Source organism: Patagioenas fasciata, chromosome 3, assembly GCF_037038585.1.
Source record: "Patagioenas fasciata isolate bPatFas1 chromosome 3, bPatFas1.hap1, whole genome shotgun sequence".
In the NCBI taxonomy this organism is placed as follows: Eukaryota; Metazoa; Chordata; class Aves; order Columbiformes; family Columbidae; genus Patagioenas; species Patagioenas fasciata.
Window position 1 is genome coordinate 62,980,163 of NC_092522.1, and position 12,371 is coordinate 62,992,533.

The 12,371-nt window shown below is 40.8% G+C and overlaps 1 protein-coding gene across 9 annotated transcripts in view; it reads left to right on the forward strand.

Moving 5' to 3' along the window:
* HIVEP2 (HIVEP zinc finger 2) overlaps nucleotides 1-12,371 on the forward strand; it is a 140,712-nt gene that overhangs the window by 63,411 nt on the left and 64,930 nt on the right. For 5 of the 9 annotated variants that reach the window (XM_065833437.2, XM_071806471.1, XM_071806470.1 and 2 more), the window contains one exon: nucleotides 389-450. The exons of 2 other annotated variants lie outside the window; for them this stretch is intronic. The gene's annotated coding sequence lies outside the window, so the exon portion shown is untranslated. Of the gene's footprint in view, nucleotides 1-388; nucleotides 455-12,371 lie in introns of all 9 variants that reach the window. 2 more of the 9 variants (XM_065833438.2, XM_071806473.1) reach the window with 1 other exon arrangement.

Here is a 12,371-nt window from a genome sequence, read left to right on the forward strand (position 1 = left end):
AGTGATTCAGAAGACACCGCAGGGCCTCAGAAAGCCGTTTCTTACATGTCACACCCGGACTTGTGACCGGGAAGAAATGAGGTTCTTAGGAAAGAGTTTTGTCTTAAAAATAGCCATTTTTTTTGTTTGTTCTACATTCAGATTTAGATGTGCATTGTTTGGCTTGTGTCCTACTGACCTGTTCATAGACTGGTGGTGTTGTGGAATATGGAAGAATATGATGTATATGTATGTATGAGACCAGAGCCTGAGACTGGCTTCCAGGCAGAAACACTGATTTTTTTATCCACATTCGTTCCCACCTGGCAAAAAAAGCCCAAGAAATAGACAGGATTAAAATTTTTTAAAGGAAATCAGATCTAAATAATGGTCCTCTGTGCTTTTGCAGGACTATCTACTTAAGAAGCTGAGAGGGAGTTAGAAACTTTGATGAAGCCTCTATTCTGTGAGGTGGGTATGTATTTTTATTACTATTTTGAAAAAGCTTAAAAAATTCAAACCATTTGGCAGAATCCAGGTACAGAGCTATTAAAGAGCCATGAACAGAGCCCAGAAATTTTCTGTGGCAGCCCATGTTCTGATCAATACTTAAAAATAAGGTCTTTTGCCCTCTTCTGGAAGGAAGTGATGAATTTTTGCATTCTGTTAGCGTTTTAAGTGGCTCTTTTAATTTTTGATTTCTGAATAATGGAATAAATGACTCCCACAGATACTTCTGCTCTGCTGTCCTCCCATGTGTGTTGTGTGGTAGCCTTAGATCACAGTTTGGGACGAGAACAGTCTGTGATAGAGGAGTCAGTAGAAATCAAATGTGTCCACTGGATCCAGGTCAGACATAACCTGGGGTTCAGAAATGTGCAGTGCATTCATTACTTCTTTATTTTAGCATTTTGTCACGGTCAGATGCACCAGCAGTCTTTTAATAAATCCCCTTCCGTGTTGAGACTTGCAGCTCAGGTTTGCAGACCCATGAGGGCTGGATAATTTGAGTAACTCTGGGAAGTGAAACTGAACATTTGTAGGTCCAGTGAAAAACTTGTGAATCCCTGTAATTTTGATAGCCTTTGTCATTACAAGATACTGCATGCAAAACTGTCAGCTCTGCTTGCCGTCTGCATAAGCAGCTTGAATGTGCACTCTCAGTGCTTCCATGCACCAGGCTGGTTGCCTGCCCCTGCCTGAGTGGCCCCTCTCCTGGGGGACTTGGTTTGGGCAATGACCTGGAGAAACTCTTTCTTGGGTTCTTGGTTATTCACACTGGTTTCCCTTTTGGCTTTGGGAGACAAACCTGGAGATTGAGCTCCTGCATCCTTCTTCAAGCCATCAAGATCCTGGACTTGCTGTGGCAAGGACTAAGTCAGGACTGGGATGTGTCTCTTTAAGGATTTGGGTTTTTCTTTGAAACAGTATTTGCCTTTAAAAGCCATTTTATGAATAAATTACTCTGACAGTAAGTACCAGAATAGATATCGATAAAATATGAATTTATGCATGCCAGCATTTATCTCCTTTGTGTCTATTCACAAATACACACCACAAATTGACTGTAGCTCCATATGGCTCTCCATCTCTTCCCTCCCCTGCCTGTCAGCTTCTCCTTACCTGGATGAATAAAAGGGAGCAGAGTGCTGGGCAATGGGATGAAGCTGGGCGTAGCAGAAGTTATATTCAAGATGTTTTTCTCTGGGACATCACTGTGACTCCTCAAGTGTCTCAGTTCAGACCAAAAACGCATTAAAAATACGACGCACTTTGATACCAGTCTTAGCTTCACACTCTGAAAAAGGAATTAAAATACAGAGAGGGTGAGTTACCTATGTGCACATTTGCTTTCTGGTTGATAGAGAGTGTACAAAGGCTTTTATTGCTGTAGAAGCTTTTTAGTACACATTATGGCTATTAGTTAAAATCGCTTGGATTTAATCTGTAATTTACACTTGGTTGAATTAGAGATGTCAGGCCTGCTTGTAATTTGTTCAACAGGTCTATAAGGTATGTCCACCCTGAGACTTTCTGTTTTCCAAGCATAAACACCATTTATTTTGCTCAATTCTGAAGTGTTTCATTTCAAAATCTATGGTGAGATTTGTAGCACATCATTTGGTTGAAATTATGCAAATCCATTGCTGTAGCTTGAAGTGCTGTAAGATATTTGGGAGGGAAACCACCTGTTTCTTCTGCTTTAACATGCCGGAGGCGGAAGGTGCAGGTTTCTCATCACTTGCTGCCTCGCTGCTCGCGCTGCACTGCCGGAAATCCCGCACCACCAGCTTCAGCTCTTTTGGTGTGAACCGACTCCTCAAAGTCTCCAAAACCGGAAAGTTACAAGCCCATATTAGGTGTTGTTGCCATTAATCAGTGATTCCGTAATTACAGTGTTACCTCAGTTTCTGGGGCCATGTGGGTGGGCAGCTAAGTGGTTGTCTTCTGTTGGTGATGCTTTAGTCAGATGGTGTGGATGCTGAAATGGTCACAGCTGGTTTGGAGGTTTCTTTGGAGATTCCTTTCTGCTGCTGGCTTTAGAAACCAAATGGGAAACCACAGCTTTCTGTCCTGTTAGATAATTAAGTTATATTGTCAAATTCGGAGCAGTTAGATGAATTTTTAAAGACACCTAGGGGGATAAAGAGAGAAGCAGCTAAGGAGAGACTAAAGACAAAACTGCTTGGAAGAATGTTTAAATGGCAGAAGGTTCTGCAATGCTTCTGCTCTAAACTGGGACAAACCCTTGACAACTCTTATACAATAAGACATCTTGTTTCAGAACATTTTAGATGTTGCTTCAGTTTTATTTTGCATTAACATATTTTGATGGCGTAAAGGTGTTCCAACTCATCTTGTATGACTTGTTAAATTAGAATTCACTGGGTAGCACAACAATACTGTTACACTGCTAGTATTGAAATATCTTGTTATATCACATTACCTATTACTTTTATTAATCTTCATTTAAACCAGGGACAAAATTTCTATTTTTTGTGGAACTTTTCACTTTTATCAAAATCAGTATATTTTTCCTTCAAGAGTCTTTTCAGTATGAAACATTTGGATGAGTTACAGAGTTTTGCAAATTTTTTCAGTTCTAACTGTGCTGTTTCGTTTTTTAAAATGAGCGAAACGTGCCTTCTTTTATTGTCTATAAAACCCATAAATCCCCAGAATTACAGATTTATGATTGCATAGGATTTCAGCACAGATAGGGCTATGAGAATGTTTACAGTCAAATGGTCTCAGGAATAAAAATGCAGATTTTTTTACGTGTATATTTTGCGAATGTAGGACTTTCAGACACTCTGAGCCATGAACCAAAAGCTTCAGATTCAGCCAGCAGAGAGGAAGGAATTTGTCTGCTCTACAGCAAAAGGAAGTATTTGCTGTGTTAGTGCATTACATGGCCTTTTGCCATCTTTGATAAAGTATTCAAGGGTTGTGCACCCAAAGTCTGCTGCCCTCTTGACCCACCATCCATCACTGGCTGCAGATAAGGTAGATGAGGCGCAGCTCCGTAGCAGAGCCGTTGTTTCAGCTCCCCCGAGCAGGGGAGCTGCAGGCAAAGCAGCTCCTGGTGATTCACTGCACCGCGCAGCTTCCCCACCTTCCCTCTCTTACCTTCATATTTTCTGGCCCCGCTCTGTGCCGGCCGAGGTGGACGGACACGTCCGGGATGTTTTTTTGCTGTGATAAAAAGGAAAACCAGGGACAATTATCATAGCACTGTGTCTTGGTGATACATTTACATTTATTTCCCTTTTGACTATTCAACACTGTTGATAGATGATGAGTAGAACAGCAAATTGCCCGTCATTTTTTAGGGCACTGTGAGTTGCCCAGTCTTTATTTTCCCCTCTCTCAAAGTAGTTCTAGTTACAGAGATGCCAGCATCCCCAGTAAGTATGCCAAGAATGTACAGTTATACTGTATACTGCTAAATTAACAGACAGGAATAGTCACACCAAACCAGATTCTGCTCCCAGATGGGAAAGTGTCTCCTCTAGCCCAAATTTTAATGACTTTTTTTTACATGAGAAAGTTTCACCAATATAGCATACAGTGTGATTTAAAACAAATTCTGTCATCTCTCTGTGTTGATGACAGGTAACTTGTTGAAAATAGTGATGATTACTTTGACTTCAGTGACCAACCGGGGGTTGGCAATGTCTGGACATTAGGTAGATTAACTCTTAGTATCGTAACCTATTGAAAATTCAAAAAGGTCATTTTTAGTTTATCATTTCTGCTTTTCTAAGCGCTACTTTGAAGTGAAAACCAGGGTCTGATTATTATTTGACTTGTTACATATTAATATGCATATAATTCTATTGGCTTTGTGAATTCATTATAATTTGCATTCTTCTAAGTGACAGAAGAATTAGTCTGTAGTCTTTGACGATTTGCCTGTGCCAACTGGAATGCCATGGGAGATTTTGGCCCCCTGAAAATTTTAACAATGACTGTGTTATGATGAAATGAGGTGGAAGTTTTACAATTTATTTAAAAGAAGGGAAAGGGTCTTTCATTTTTACAAATACTTTACTTAACAGATGCTGAAGTCCAGAGCCCAACTTCTCCTTGGAACCAGTTTAGGTTCTTGCCATGAAACTGAGTGAGATATGCAAGTGCTAAAAGAAAAAGTTAAAAGCAGCGTACTCAGACGTTCGGATAGAAATACACAATTCTCTCTGGTTGTACCAGACACTGTAAATACTGTGTCTCCCAGTCATTACATGTGCTCAGACACTGGAGAGATACTTTACATGGGATTACTTTGTGCTGTTTTCCAGTTTACGGTATTTCTAGTTTTCAGTGCACTGTACTACTCTATTCCTGTTTATAAATCTTTTAAGTGTGCACATTAAAAAAAGTAATTAAATTGTCATTATAATTTATAGTATGCCTGAAGTCAATCACCTAATTAAACAGAAAGAGCAGAGAGGTAGTAGGTTCATAAGCATTTATTAAGTACTACAGTATTAATTATGCAGGACTTTTGAACCAAGCAAAAGAGGAGAGAATGGAAACACCAATCTAAAAAGGCTTTCCATTGCTGCCCTTCTCAATTTAATAATATGAGACATCCCCCACCCCCACTTGGCAGGACAACACTAATGCTTTCTTTTAGTTAATTTTTAATGAAATTATGATGGAGTTTTTTAATGACGATCACTTGCAGCATTTTCCTGTAATATTTTTGAAAGAATAATATGTCCCTGTGCAGGGACCTATGAATACCTGACTAGAATTGGAAGATACATTTAGAGTTATGGTTTGGGGTGAATTGTGCAGGAACAGACTCCCTTGGCCATCACTCCTCAGTGTCTCAGTGCTGGTCCCAGAAAAAGAGCTTGGGGGACAGTGGAGGGGGGGACTGAGCTCAAAAGAGGAGACTCCGGGTGGCACTGGAAGAGTGGCAGGGATGGGTAGGGACACTGTGGTCACAAGAAAGTTTGCTCCTTCTTTGCAACCTTTCTCCCACCTCTAGCTGTAAACTCGCGTTGCTTGGCTGGAAGAGAGTTCAAGGTGCCGGCTCATCCTGCGTGGATGGGGTCAAGAGGGGACTCTGCAAGGCGGGGGGTTGTAGATTGCAACCCAAGAAGTGGAAGAGCTTTTTATTTGTGAGCTTGTGAAACTGGGCTGTCTTACTGTGTTTGGTTTGTATTTTGCTGCATCAGAACTGCCTCAGTACAGGAAGGTGATGAGGATGGAGCAGAATTTAGAATTTCTTAGAATTTCTACTTTTTTCCTAGCTTGTTAGAAAATAAAAACAGCTGATAACACACTGAAAGATACTTACCTGTGGTCCGTGTTGTTCCTGAGTGATTCATTTCAGCCTCTGTGGCCCTTGAACATGAATGTTAGATGTCAAAACTTCCCCTTTAGGTAGCAGGGGGATCTGATCCTGCAGCCTGGACCTCCTTGAAAGCCCTCTCCTGCTCTAAGGGACAGAGAGCAAGTGAGCAGGCAAATGGGCAGCTGCTGGTGGCATTTCAGAGGGCAGGCGAGGGCATCGTCTGTGACCTTGCACTGATCCATCAGCCTGCAGCGAGCAGAGCCTCACTGGTGCTGTGGAATACAAATGCGGCTGGTAGGCAAACAACTGCAATAAACCAGGATGAAGACGAGTAAGGGTTTTGAACAGAATTAAATGTACACTTTGCAACTCAGTCAGATGCTGACAGCGAGGGCTAAGCTGAAATACTGGGGAAGGAGTCATAGAATCAATACAATCATGGAATGGTTTATGTCAGAAGGGACCTTCAAATGTCACCTAGTCCAACCCCCTGCAATGAGCAGGGACCTCTTCAGCTAGATCGGGTTGCTCAGAGCCCCGTCCAGCCTGGCCTGGAATGTCTCCAGGGATGGGGCATCTACCGCCTCTCTGGGCAGCCTGTGCCAGTGTTTCACCACCCTCATTGTGAAAAACCTCTTCCTAATGTCTAGCCTGAATCTCCTCTCTTTTAGTTTAAAACCATTACCCCTTGTCTTATTGCAACAGGCCTTGCCAAAAAGTCTGTCCCCATCTTCCTTACAGACCCTCTTTAGGTACTGAAAGGCCACAATAAGGGACACTTTTGCTTTTTTTCTGCAAGAACTTGTAGCAATAAAAGTCTCTCTCCCTGTTCACCAGAGGTGAGGCCACTGGTAGATCAGAAGTCTTTAAAAAAAGACGGCAAAAAAAAATCTTCCGTATAAATAGATAGGAAGGTGTTAGAGACTTACCTACTTGTACTGTCATCATAAAGTTGGTGTAACATATTTGGAACCTAATTGCACAGGTATCAGTGCAATTGGAATATATTAAATATGAATTGATTTGCAATATATAATTATGACATAAGGGCAATATTTGAAAATTGGACCTTACTTATCTGAAAACTGGAGAACTAGTTCAATAACTTTTTTTTTTGGAAGAAATTGAGATTGTGTGGTTGGAATATAAATCCATGCTGAAGGCCATTTCTTTTCACAGTCTTTAATAGTCTGCACTGAATTGACAGCAAAAACAACAAAAAAGAAAAACTAGACTGAACAATCAAGAAAATTTACTGTATATAGATCCAGAAAACACTGGATCTATTTACCCATGACCGCTGCAACATTCTGTACCATCTTCTTTTGTTCAGAGATGCAGAGGACTGTGCACTAAGGCCTAATCTGCTGGCAGCAACTTGTCTCCTTGTCCCGCACACCCACTGAGACATGGGCTTGCATGCCTTGCTGGAGGGAGACCCTTGGTTATTCCTCTTAATCCAATAAAATCAATAAGAGTTTTGCTACTGTTTCAGAAAGATAGAATTGGGATTCCCTTTACAAGAAGGACAATGTTTTACCTTATATGGAGTAAATCAAATTGTTGACAGCTTTTCATCCCAGAGCTCATAATAACCGTATAATGAGCACAGTCATTATGCTTCAGGTTAGCACTGCAGCAGTGTTATGTAAGGAATGTAACTTGACAGTTATCTGGGGAAAAAAAAACTTATATATACACATGTATATATAAAAAAGGTAGTGGACTAACCAAGGTCTCAGATGAGATAATACAAGTTGGTTTATATAATTCATTTTATGGTCAATAAGCTCGTTGTCTGAGCTGCGTATTGGAAAACGTAACACTTGTCTGTTTGTATCAGACTTTACAGCTGTCTCTAATCCACAAACTGCTCGTGCCGTGCTATTGTTAAGCGTGTGTTCAGCTTCTCACACTGGCAATAGGCAGAGGCAGTCTCAGCAGCAGTGTCCTCTCTTTGTTGAAACAGTGAAAAACTAGAAAACACAAACCTTCCCCATATTGATTCCGAGAGCAAGTTACATGAGTATTATATTGCAGCTATTTGAGACAACTGTGGAGCGAGCCATTCGGATACCCTCTGCTATTTTTTTTTGTCAAAAGAGAGGAAAAAAAAGCCTCCATGTGTGAAAGCCCCTTCTTTACCACTTTCTTTGGACATATATTCTCACTGGGGAAATGAACTTGGTTTATGTTACAGGCAAATAATTGATTTAAAGTCCCACAATGCATGAGCATTGTGATACAGTGATACACCAAATGAATATTGTATTTCCACAACTGTGGAAATATTTGCAAATCCTCGGGTACTGAAACTGGTGTAGGTGTTCTGTAGTGGATAGAGAACTTGGCCACCTGAGTCTGTTTTTATGGATTGCTCAGGAATCACTCAGAGGGGTCTGTGGGAGGCACTGGCAGAGTTAGGAGGGGTGTGTATTTGGTCACACACGCCTTGCACACCTGGTGTGTGACTCCAGAGAGCTCAGCCAAGGACTCACTGTACACCTAACTAGGCCACCAGCTTCACCTCTGCTCCTGGACCTTGTCTGTGTTGGGAGCACAGGGGTGTCACAATCATTAATACATATCAGGTGAAGGGTGTTACTGAAAAATCAAAGTATACGATGCCTTGCCATGACTACACCTGACTAGGCATACCAGAAGCAGCTTTTAAATTCCTGCTACTGGAACTTGGTGTGGCCTCGACAGCCTTCAGACACTCTGTGTAAATCATCAGGTAATCTTGGTGCTGACGTGGCTTCAGTCCTAGCAAAGCTTAATGGCGATGACCTATGTTTATATAAGTGGTAACACTCCTTGCTCAAGTTTGAGGGGAAGTTCCCTGGAATTACAGAGCACATCCTGAAGAACAGCGATATTAAATTCCAGCTATCTCATTAACGTGCATATTGATCTTGTATGTGTGATTTTCTCAAGGTGTTTCTTGGGAGAACAATATTAAATTTGAAAGAACAAATGCCACTATAAAGCAGGTAGATGTGTGATGACATATTTGTAACTTCAAGCCTCATAAAATAAATTACTAACTAGACTTGATGCCAACATTTCAAATCCTCTTCAGCCCACAAAATCAAGAACAGAAAGGTAACCTCAATTCACAGGATTGATTCTTCAGGAAGATGGGAAAGCCCAAAGTCAAGATGATAAAGTATTTGAGATAAGAAATCTTGATACATTGAGTCTGGAGAAAGTATAAGTCAGAGCATTAACTATATGCGCATGTGAACAAGGACTGGAAAGAACAGAGCAAGGTATTTTCACATGTTATTGAAGGGAAAAGGCAGGAAAATACTGTGGTTAAGCTGCAGCAGGGAATGCTTTGCCAGACTGTTCGATATTGGAAAGGGGTTACTACTATGCAACATTTAGGTCAGTGGAGCAAACTGCCATGGGAGGGTGTGGAGTCAGTCAGTCATGGCGAGACTAGAGAAGTGTCTATTATAGATGATCTAGGATGACCCGTTTAGAGGTGGCTTTCAACCCAAACGTTTCTGTGATTTGTGTTCTCTTCAGGTACAACCCATGTCATATTGACTTATTTTTTCAGTCAGTATGTGTATTATTACAGCCCTATTGACAAAACAGCCACCTGTGCTAATGACAGCATGTGAGCTAGAAATATTACCAATACTATTTTGCATGTTACAGCAGATGTAAAATGCCAAATAATTATTACATAAACTCAATACTGTGTTTGTGTATATGAACAGTCTCTTGAAATCTGTGTTAAAATTATAATATCTTATAAATATTCAGATTATTATGAAAGCATTTTGTTTTCTTCCCTAGAATAAAACTTTTTTTTTTTTTCTGTGGAAATGTATCCATATTTTAAAGATGGGAAATGTATACAATTTTAGAGAACAGTATTATACAGGAGGTGAGATAACACTGTGTGTCCCCATGACCACACGAACTATATCTCTCCTCCTACAAATGTTCGTCGTAGTGCTAGTTCCCAGCGAAGGGTTCAGAGGACCTGCAGATCAGTAAGCTGATGTAAGTGTGTGAACGTACGTATGCGCATACCTTTAGGTAATGGTGTCATAGTCTTACTCAACAGTTACTGTAGTCAGTGGAATTTTTAATTGAACCCATGGCACAGAAGACATGTTTTCTCTATTCTATGTTATGATTTCTTTCATGGCACTATATTGTTCAAAAGCAGACTCTGTTGTTAAGTAATTAAAATCAGCGGATGGGGAAGATTTGCTTTTACCAACAGAAACAGCATAATGTATACCTAACCACCCATAGCAGGGAAAAGAATTTCTCTTTGGGCTCAATCCAGGTTTCACTGACTTTCACAATACTTGGATCAAGCTTTCTAATCATGTTATTGTCATGATCTGCAAACCCCCTGGGGACTTCATTGCTCATTGCCAGTAGTGGTTGTAATGAAATGATATGAAGACGACTGGAATGTGGATGCCAAAACCTGGATCTGCGGTTGAAGTTAAGGATTTCTTTGATTTATCAGAAGGAAAGAAAAGGAGTAGCTCCACCAAAGATAATTCTGATTCCATTTACTTATTCCCTTTAAATCCCATTTGAAATTACTGCAGGATTGGTGTATCAGTAAGCAGTCCTTAGAGAAGCGGTGAGAAGTGTTTTACTGTATCCTAAGGGCACATTAGGTAGATCGGGCACAGTGAGTCTGCCTGCAACCTCTTCCTGGGATCTCCTAGTTCTGCTTGTCTCCTACTAAGTAGTCCTGATAGAAAAATAGCTTGTTTTCTCTGAGTGCTTGCTCTTTTATGATATGAGTGGTTTCTGCTGTTCACAAAGGTTCTCGAACAGCCCTATGATGGTTTGGGATATAACTGGCTGAATTTTAATACATCTGTTGTAACTTCCTGAATCAGAATCAGTGGTGTTCCTCTCTGGAAACACTCAGGTGGGAATCTGAATAACTCTTTGGAGATGTAGAGTTCATTAGGAGTCTTTTCTATCTTTTTTTTCTCCAACCTATCACCTTTAATTGTGTCTGTGTTTCTGCATGGTGAGTATTGTTTTTTGTGCCTTTTATTAATCACGAGAAGCCTTTAACTTGATTTCTTGTGTTTCTTAGCAGTGACATTATGTTTTCCTGGAAGAAACATTTTTCCTGTTGTCAAGGTTTAAGGACACCTGTCTAGCATGTTAGTGGTGTTATCTGAAAGCTTTTTTAGGTGCCGTGCACTTTCTTAGTTCCTTTCTGAGGGCAGTTTTTCCTCAGTTGCATTTTCTACAGTCAACGTGGACTCTTGCTGGTTTTGTGTTTTGTACTAATATTTGAGCAGAAGCCCGAGCGTAGAATCAATCTTCAAGATTTTAAGGGGACAAGTCTTGATGAAACTGCTACCTTACAGTACTTACTCTTCTGCCTGCAGCTGCACTAAAGCTCTGCAGAACACAGCAGAGAGAGCAAAGGCAGCTTAAAAATAAGTTTTTCCATTTGTCTGGTTCCTGGGGAAACCAACCTGGCCTTGAAGATACTCCACAGTAATAGGAAACAGCCTCAGAAACCAAGTTTAGCTAATCCCTGTCAGTGTCTTTAAGTCAGCCATAAGGCCTATTTCTGTCATTTAGTGGTAGGGTATCTGTGTGAGCTGGCACCTGACTTGTGAATAAATTCAGTGGAGGCTCTGCTCACCTGCACTGCCATTTGTGTTTCAAAGGTCAATAATTTTCTTCTTTAACGTATATTGCTTTTTAGTGACCTTTTTGGGAACAGCAAATAAAAGTAGTTTAGAGTGGGATTGGTTTAGTACACTGTTTTGGAGTCTTTATTTTAGACCAGCTCTGTTGTCTTGGCCATCACAAAAGGATATAAGGGTGGTACTTTGCCCACAAAAACATTCATGAGTCCTGAAAATTCAGGAGAAAACCTGGGTGTCTGCCCTGAAGTCTGAGTCTTCTGTCAAGTTCCACATCACAGATAGTTGTTTCTCATGGTTTTTAAGTTCAGTGGGGTTGTTGACAAGCTTATTTCTTCAGCTAGTACTGTAATGATACAGAAATTGAAACTTTCCATTTGCCTTTCCTATGACTCTTCATCTGTGCTGCAGATCTCAGATGGTGGATGGGTGTTGCCTTTGCAAGGGGCCACAGAGTTTGAAGATGACACTGCCCATGCATCATCTTTCTTATTAGCTGGAAATTTCTACTCCTCCACTCCACTCATTGAAAGAGTGGTGCAAGTGCCCTGTCTTGTACGCCAGGCAAAGCCACCTGGGTTGGCTTTGGTTGAAGGTCAGTGGAGGGCTCATATTGACTGTGGTAGCCAGGAACAAGTGGGGATGGGAGCACCTTCAGCTTCCACAGCTAGAGGAAGAAGAGGGCTTCTGTTGTAGGTCTTAGCCAGCAGCATTTTCCTTCAATGAGACATGCTGAGCTTTTGTATTGTATTGTTTTCCTACATGATGCTGTGGAGAACTGGTTGAAATTCAAATGCAGAAGTGAACCAGAACCTGTCTGGTAACTATATTTGCAGAAGCTTTACACTGTTTTCCAAAACCTAGCATTTTATCTGAGATTATTCTTCAGGCTGTTGATTACATTTTTTGGAGCTGCAGTGTTC